The following is a 9,230-nucleotide window of genomic DNA, read 5'->3' as shown; positions in this document are numbered from 1 at the left end:
TATGCGGATCATATCCCACAGTACCCTAGCTTTAATGACTGATGTACAGTACAAAAGACTCCGTGATACACTTGAATCCCCCCACCCCCCCACCCCGCATCAAGGTGCCTCAATCCCACAAGTGAATGAATGCAGTCAAATGGTAAAGACATTCTAACTTGACCGGCAAAAACGCTACATCCCTCAAGGTTGGGACCACTTCCAGGCAAAGAAAAAAACTGCTGTTGATTCAATTGTGTTTTCTGACATCTTTTCTATATGAATCAGTAATGGAATATCCAGCCGAAAGCCGCTAAGGTGATACGTATGTGGAAGTCACCATCTGGCCTCCCGTGAATCCTCATCCTTCATCATGGTAACGGTTACACAGTCTATAAGTGTGCTCGTGTGCATGCATGTCTGCTGTGCCTTTGGCACCATTGTAGGTATTTGCTCAATTTTCTAATATGGAAGATAGGAATCCAGAATATATATCTAAATATTCGGATGTAAAAAGACTACAGCCACCACAAGCCACAACCTTACAAGTTGTTCAACCAAAACTTTCTGGACAAAATGCTGAAAACAATCTAATATGTTAGAGTTCAACATTTTTTTAATGGGAAAACTAGCATTTTACAGCATTGGACTTTATGAAATTATTCCTCTAATAAAATGCTGAGGATCATACCTAAAATTAAAACGTGTGCATTATGTCATCATTGTGCCGCTCCTTATGGCAGTCAAAAAATGGTCACAATGGCATGACTGTCCGTGTTTTATGTTGTGTGTTGTGCAATATTATTTTGTTTTTGTACGACTTATACCCGCATATTTGATGATGAAATACAAAAGATTGTTGTAAAATAAGCTGAAGCAATATTAGTCATCTCTTGATTTATTTATTTATTCATTTATTTATTGCAAAGAGAAAAAAAAGCTATTTATGTCTATCCCATCCATGACATCAATGGTTTTGGAATCAGGAGCCAGTGTATTGGCAGTTTCCATGAAGTTTTAGGATTGATCTCGCTAGTTGTTTAAAAAACGAAGTTACATGTACTGTATTGTGTAAGTAGACATGTAATTCTCTTTGTTTTATATTTGGTTTCACAGGAAACTTCAACTGGGAGCAGCAATAAAAATCTAAAGCAAGCGTCTTTTTGGAGGAACCGTTCACTATTTTCCGAAATGGAAAATACATTTCCACCATCTAGCGCTCATGACAAACTTTTGCCTGTAACTCAAGACAAAAACAATTGGCCGTGCAACAGCGAGTAAGTCAGGTCGCTCAATCAGTTGAGCTGCATGTAAGTCTGTCGAAATGTCTTTAGAACGCTAGTTAGTGTTGTGGCTGAATAATTTCCCATCACAATCATTTAGCGACCCCTTATGAGCTTTCAACATTTTTTTTTTAATAATTTTTTTTTCACTTTAATTTTCCTCCTATACCCATCATATGCTGACAACTGCAGACTAAACATCTGCCTGCAGCATGTACTTATGGCCTGTTTTCCTCTCGCTCGCCTTCGGGTGATTGATGCCCACACCGAAATGACCGACATTTCATACAACATCAAAGCACACGGACATTAGCGGATTGTCAGAATACAATAACCTTGAGAGGAATGTGAAATCGTTTCCAACCAAACAGTGAATAATATTATAGATTTGCCCACATTCGCCTCCTCAGCGTACATGAAGCTCGTGCAAAATCCGACAGTTACGCAAGACAAAAACAGACGTTTCATACCACACTCCACATATTTGAGCGACATGCGACGTAGTGGAACCTCCACTGTCAAGCACAATGTTTCATGACATTGTTTTTGTTTTCTTAGTGCAGAACATTTTTTTTAATGTGGAGAATTACAGCTACCCCTCGCCAGTTCGCCCTTCATGTTTTGCGGCTACAGTGGTTTGTGGGTTTTTCCAAAATACTGTATTCACCCCCCCCAAAAAAAAAAAAAAAAAAAAAAACACTCATCAAATAATAAAAATACAGCCATATCGGCAGCCAAATTGCAGAAAGAAGCATTGTTTCATGTTGAAGTGCAAGAGACATTTCCCTGCATGCCGAACAAAGAGCGAATGCAACTCGGAGGCTTTGAACATGCCTGTACTGTACTGTACATGCCTACTCAAACAAAGCGCGTGATTTTTTTCCCGCGACATCAACAATTGAGAGCACGAGTGGATTGATCCCGTGAGCTGATTGGCTATGCATCGTCGCAGCCTCACCCAGGACCTTCTCTTGTTGTGTGAAGTCACGCTGTTGACTGCCTGGCATATATGTATCTTAGTGTTGTGTTCGGGATAACTTTTTAATTCAGCTGGGCTCCAGTACATTGCCGCCGTTGAGGCAAAGTTTGCCGGGTGTGTGGGAGCTGGTAAGCCCGCTCGTCCCTCCACGGAGTTGGCACCATCAACAGGGACGCGGTGGTGTGGAGTTGGTTCGCAGCCTTGACCAGGTCGGGGAGCCTTCTTTTGAAGGTGGTCTCCATTCACCGTGAAAAACAAGGGATTTCTGTACAGTAATCCCTCGTTTATCGTGGTCAATGGGAACCAAAACCACCCGCGATAAATGAAAATCCGTGAAGTAGCGACCAATTAACATATGAAATTGTTTTTGTTTTTTTGTTTTTTAAGTACGCAAACGGTCTGCGAGAAGCTGCGAAAGTCAGAAAAACAACAGCGAGTCACACAGAACAACATATACAGTACTGTACTCCATGTATATGGTTTTTTTTTTTCATGAATATGTTTGTAAAAGTCCGCGATGCACTGAAGCCGCGATAAACGAACCGCGAAATCGCGAGGGGTCACTGTACTTCAGTATAAATATTGCCATCATTTGATTGATTGATTGCCAACACTTGCCAACACTTTGATTCGCTCCTCTTTCATCTATAACTGCTTCAGACAACAAAGTGTATGCAGGAAAGTGGTTAAGATTGCACGATTGTCTGTCTCATGTGTTGTTTTGTATTATTTTGTCATTTTTTAACTTTCTTTTGATGGCGGCGTGGACACCCGCAGCAGCTCCTCTTGTTTTATGTTGTCTTGAGAGGGAAGAAATTTCATCTGTGCTGTATACAGCACATTTGACAATAAAGTTGTATCCAATCCAATCATTAAACCTTCACTGTGCAAGCAATGTTTGACTTAACATTTGAGCTACTCAGAGTCAGTTATGATCTTGCTTGAAACTTTTTTTGAGTCAAATTAATCAAGTGATTGGAATAAACACTGCGGCCCTAAAATGATTAGATGCTAAAGACTCACCAAGTTTTATGACATCTGGCTTTAAGTTGCATTTGATGATGATTTGAACTGTGGAAATGTTTTTTTTGGCATATTTTGTTTGGATTCAAAATGTAACCCCTTTTGGGGCATTTGAATGTTTCCTAAAATTAATTTCATATAACAACCGGGACATATACCCCCAAGAACAGGCTGTCTTGAGATCCTTTTGTCTTTTGTTAATCTCACAAACATCGAAACAAATAGATCTCTCTGTTTTTTGGAGGAACACCACTAAAGGAAGACAAATGAGTTATGTTGAAAATCAGTTCTTAATAAAGTTGCCCACAACCATGAATCAAGTGTTGAGTCATGCTTTGGGTGTAGCCTTCCTGAGTACATTACAGCATCCTGGGTCCTGTTTTTCAAATGTGTTTGTTTTTTTTTTTTTGTTTCTTTGTTTTTTTGTTGTTTTTTTTTTTATCTTTGTCACCTATGCCCTGTCTTAACTCACGCCTTCCTTATCTCCACCTGAGTACACCATGACGACCTCAACCTCCACCCAACACATCACTCACACCAGTTAGCGGCATTAGTCACTGTCACCCCTCAGCAAGAATACGAGGTGAAAAAAGAGAATGTCATTGGGAGCATTTGGGCTAAACGCTTCTTCCAGATGTCTTCTGTCTGGCATTGTAAACGTGTTAAGGCTCAATAAATTACTGGGACCGCTTGAAATGACATTATCAGTGACCCACGTGAAAATCCTCCAGATATGGATGACACAGTGTTTACAGTTCTCCATGGCAATTGATGAATTCCATCAGTCTTGAATGTGGAAATCTTCCTCATTTCACACTGCAGGCCGACAATGCCTTTATGATATAAAGTGTAAAGTATTGTGTGGTCGAAATATGTCTTCTAACTTGGCCATGGAGAGGCGTGTTGTGAACAACCCTTCCGAATTGGAATGTTAAAAAAAAAATATGTGAGGGTGAAGGCATAGCCAGCCCAGCTAACTGTACGTCGCTGACACGAACAAAGGTGCTCAAGTTGTTATACAGTATAAGTGGGAGGGGAACGCAACTTATGCCGGATTTCATTTTAGCCACGCCCACAAAAATTGGGAAGGCTGAAATGGTGTCAAACCATTCATTTAATGTGACAGCTCCACAATCCAGAACTACATTGTTCTCAGCCTGCTCTTGTTTTTAGCAATGATAAAAATCCATCATGTATTTGGAACAAATCTAAAATTTCACTTTTTATCGTCTTTTTGTGTGTAGCCTGAAAGACAGTTTCATAAGACAATTTAGTCTTCAATGAAGCTACCTTGCATGTTTCTGAAATGTGTGTGTGTGTGTGTGTGTGTGTGTGTGTGTGTGTGTGTGTGTGTGTGTGTGTGTGTGTGTGTGTGTGTGTGTGTGTGTGTGGTGGCTTGTGGGGTGGGGGATGGAAACCAATGTTTTGATGACGTTATGTCCAAATTTTTTTTGAGGGACGGGGGAACACTTGAGGTTTTCATCGTCAAGAAATTTCAACAGCATGTGTCAGTAAACAAGCTCTCTCCTTGTCTATCTTTTATTTCAACCCACCCATCAAGTGCTGTCAAGAGAGCTGTTCCAGTTGTGAAAAGTTAATTCGTCCAAGGCTCCCTGGACTTGCAAAATCCACTGGGGTGAATATGCAGAAAGCAATGTTTTATATGCAGTAAATGGAAAAAAAAAAAAAAAAAGAAAAATTGCAGTACTGGCCGACGCCAGCCAACTTTAGTCGAGAGGCGGGAATGGTCACGAGTTAACTCAAAAGGGATTTATCGCATACAGTATACACTCCTCCCAGAAAGTATTCGGCTATTCTTGAAGAAGGAGCTCAACAGCAAAATTGTTTTATCCATCAACATTTCCAACATTGTGATTTCTCTGGTTTTCTTTGGCTTTTCCGGTCTCTTTGCATCCTCTTGCAACGTATTAGTGACACTCCGTGATACCTGGAGCTCAGTGTCCACTTGGAACATCATCTGTGTCGAGGTTCTGGTGACCAAATGTGTCGTCTTGGTCCGAGGACTGTAAAGTAACCAATTTGTGGATCAAACAGCAAATAGTACTGAAACATTTAAAAGTCGGACATTTGCCTTGAAAAGTGTAGACCAGGACAAACTAAGTATCTGTAAAACTATAACGCATGTTAGGTCCATTCTGATATTTCACTCAAAAGCCCCAAACCCAAAAGTGTATGTGTTACATTTTACAAAGCACAACAAAATGTTATTGATTGTTGATCTCCACCTTGTTGATATTGTACTGTGCTGTCATACAAGAATCCATACTAAGAAACAATCAATAACCTTTTGTTCCGCTATTATAAAGTCCATATGGCCCTTGCATTTTTCACCCTGTGTCAGCTAAGCCTTCCACTTGATCAGGTCGTTCCCAATTGGAGATTTTAATTGTGTTCATCTATTTATGCCTGTGGTGTATAAGAACACTCACAACAACTAAATGCCTCTCCACCAAGTGGCAGAAGGTTCACTTGACTTGTGTATTCACTTTCTATGGAATTATTGTAAGGTGGTGTGCCGACAAATTCTTTGAATGTCAGATATGTGCCTTGGAAACACCGCACTAGATGATAAAGTATGTTCCAGCAGCTTGTGCCAACCTGAAGAATTCTGTCAATTTATAGACAGAAACAGCCCTGAGAGCGAAAATTCACAGTAAGCTACCAAGACCTTTTTTTTTTTGGGATTGACCGTTGACCCATAGCTAGCTCATGCCTCGATTGTCCAATCGTATCACACCAGTTTCTAGGGCCTCTGGCAACATACCGTTGACATTCACCTCGCATGCGAGTGTAAACTAAGAGTTGTCAGCAGGATTTTTCACATGGAAAATATCTTAGTTGCAGTATTTCCACATCTGTCTCAATAGTTTCCATGATGGTAATCAACATTTACCTCGCATGTATTTGTGACATTGCTTTCCATAGCACACGCCCTTCTTTGCTCTTGGCGCTCAAAAACAGAATAATAAAGCAGCAAATCCATACAAACCGCGGTCATTTTATCTGGGTGGGACCACGATGAGTCATAGGTCTGCTTTGTTATTTTCCATCTCTGTGTACTGTAATATAAAGTGTCTGACAGAATATAACAAATTCTCTCCGACGGTGTTGAGACTTGCCATACGTCAAGACGGTTGTGATGCCACTTTACAGGACAACTTGCGGAAATAAGTACTTGACAACTACCAGTGGAAGTTGTTTAAAAGTCACACAGAGGATGACGATTTCATTGGATTTAGTGATTTGGTGTGACACTGATGGTTTGGTAAACTTGTATATACTATAGTTATCTGAATATTTTGTTGTTTATGCATCATGTAACGTTAGCATGTCATACACTTATTCAGCCTGTTGTTCTCTGTTTTATTTTTATTTAAAATTGCCTGTAAAGATGACGTCTGTTCTTGGTGTTGGATTTTATCAAATAAATTTCCCCCCAAAAATATGATTTATACTCCAGTGCGATTTATAATCAGGAAAATACTCTCTCTCTCTGTCTCTCTCTCTCTCTCTCTCTCTCTCTCTCTCTCTCTCTCTCTCTCTCTCTCTCTCTCTCTCTCTCTCTCTCTATATATATATATATATATATATATATATTAGACCCAGGCTGGGGAAATTTCCAGCAAAAGTGCCGACAGGAAATTAAAAAAACAGCTTGCAAGAGAAAATGGCATGTGAGCATATTAAATTAGTGATCAAACATGATTTTGTGATACTGTTGTGTTGATGTTGGAGCACCATGGTATGATAGCAAAAGTAGGTATAATACCAATTTAATGAAGCAATATGTTTGATAACTCAAGCAAGATGGTGTTATTTTTATTGACTGAAAAGCAGTGGTTTCAGTGATGCAGGGACTCCCCCCGGCAGCGGCGATATGGTACTGTACATGTGTCATAAAATGCAGTCGTTTTGTTCGGCTCACTCTAATGGGAAATGTCATTTTCTTTCATCTCTAATATGAATTTATTTTTTATAGAGGGATCTACCTGCAACATCATTAAGCTCTGACCTCTGAGTGAGTGAGAGTTAAAGCATAAATCAGAACTTTTAGTGCGGACGTTCTACTTTTCAGCAGAGGGATGGGCTCGCACACGCTTGTTATTTCTCACCAAGCTAATGCACTGGAGGTGTCACGGGTCATTCTTAAGAGTGCATGTCAGACATGTTTCGTCTGTCAAGGAGGTGTTTGACTGCCCTCTGGGTCCCTCAGCTGTTAGGCTGAATGGAAAAAAAGCTAAACATTTGTGTTTGATTCACATTCTATCCTTTGAAACTGAAAGCATGAAAACATCACAGAAGTCATGAATTACTCCAAAATAACTCAATAAAAGTCCCATTTTAGGCTCCAAGCCAAGTTTGGGGAAACCCTGATCTAAGCCAGTGTGTTTTTTTCTTCTGGATCAGAATTGAAGGAGCATAAGTGAGCAGTTGCCTTGAGCAGAGGAGTCGCTGTGGCTCGATGAAAGTCATGTCTTGTTACTTTTAAATTTGCAAACATCTTATATTTGGGTCAATCGGAATTAGGGATGCATCCTTGAGACAATACTGACACGAGTATTGTCTCAAGGATTGTTCAGCGCAATTCTAAGTGCTACAGTATGTCGACGTGATGTATTTTCTCTCGTGTAGTTTGTGTGTCGTCAATGAGAGAAAATAAAAACAAAGTGTTGAGCGAGATGGTTGCTCGAAATATTGCCCTCCCAGTGTCAGCAGCTTGCTTTCATTCACCCTTTGACTACTCCAGAATGAGCAACCCAGTCTATGCTTGCAAGTGAGTTACATCCAAGTCTTTCCAACTGATCACAAAAGATGCCTTTTAAGCAGACACATTTTTCTATGTCACTGTCATTGTCGAAAACATGGTCGCTTTCAGAGTGTTGGACAATTCAAAGAAGAGGGAGTACTGGTAGTCGAACTTGAACTAGGAGTGTTACCTTCTCTGGTAACCGCATTACGGTAGCAAACGATTCTTTTCACAATGCCAAGTAACTTGTGAGACACATTATGCAATCATTTAAAACAACCAGTTACTCCTCTATATGGTATTTATCAGCTTCAAAACACTTCCATCACAATCACAGAGTTAGCTTTAAATGAGCTTGGTGTCGACCACACACAAGGATTTGTGATCAGAACTATTGAACACAGCATTCAAATTGTCACCCCAACTGTTTTGGGGGTGGTTCAGGGAAGCTCACACAATGTCACAATGCCAAAATTCAGACCTCTACTCTACTTGCACAAACTACCTTGATACCGAGACTGAAAAAATAGAATGGGAAAGACCTAAAACATCGGTGCAGCAATGGAGTTATAGAAAATAAAACTTGCAAGATTTTAATCAAAATCATCATGTTTCCTGGTGATAATATTAGCGATTAAACATTTAAATGCTAATGAACATAATAATAAAATTTTTCATGGCTGTTCTGATTCGAAACTTTTGAAATTACTTCACAAAAGATTTTTTTTTCCCTTAATCACAGAAATGTTGCCTTGCAGGCTGCACTGTCACTATCACTCTTAAACTATCGGTACCGAAAACACTAGTATCATGTTGCTTTTTTGTTGTTGTTTGTTTTGTTTTGTTTTGGTTTATAACGAGCTATTGGTACTTTCTTGTACCAGTTTCTGTGTAACTCTAAACCCCTCACCACTATATAATCACTCAAGATAATCTTTGAGAGACCTATAGTCATCAGACATTTCATAAGTGAACGAAAATGCTCAAATGTGCCTTTGTGTGTGTCTGTGTCCCATGTTTAAGGAAGCAAGTTATCTTGTGACATGAATGCCAGATATGTAGCAACTATTGTATTGTGCTTGTTGAAGCATCCCTGAAATCACATGCAGTTTTCTTCCCTTGAGCTGTATATTCACATTTTTCCATTGCAGCATCACTTGTGATACTGACACTTTTATCCTTTACGCCTTGATCCCTT

The sequence above is a fragment of the Hippocampus comes genome, unplaced genomic scaffold (assembly GCF_001891065.2).
Source record: "Hippocampus comes isolate QL1 unplaced genomic scaffold, H_comes_QL1_v1.1 scaffold112, whole genome shotgun sequence".
Classification (NCBI taxonomy): Eukaryota; Metazoa; Chordata; class Actinopteri; order Syngnathiformes; family Syngnathidae; genus Hippocampus; species Hippocampus comes.
Note: the sequence above shows the minus strand (reverse complement) of the source record.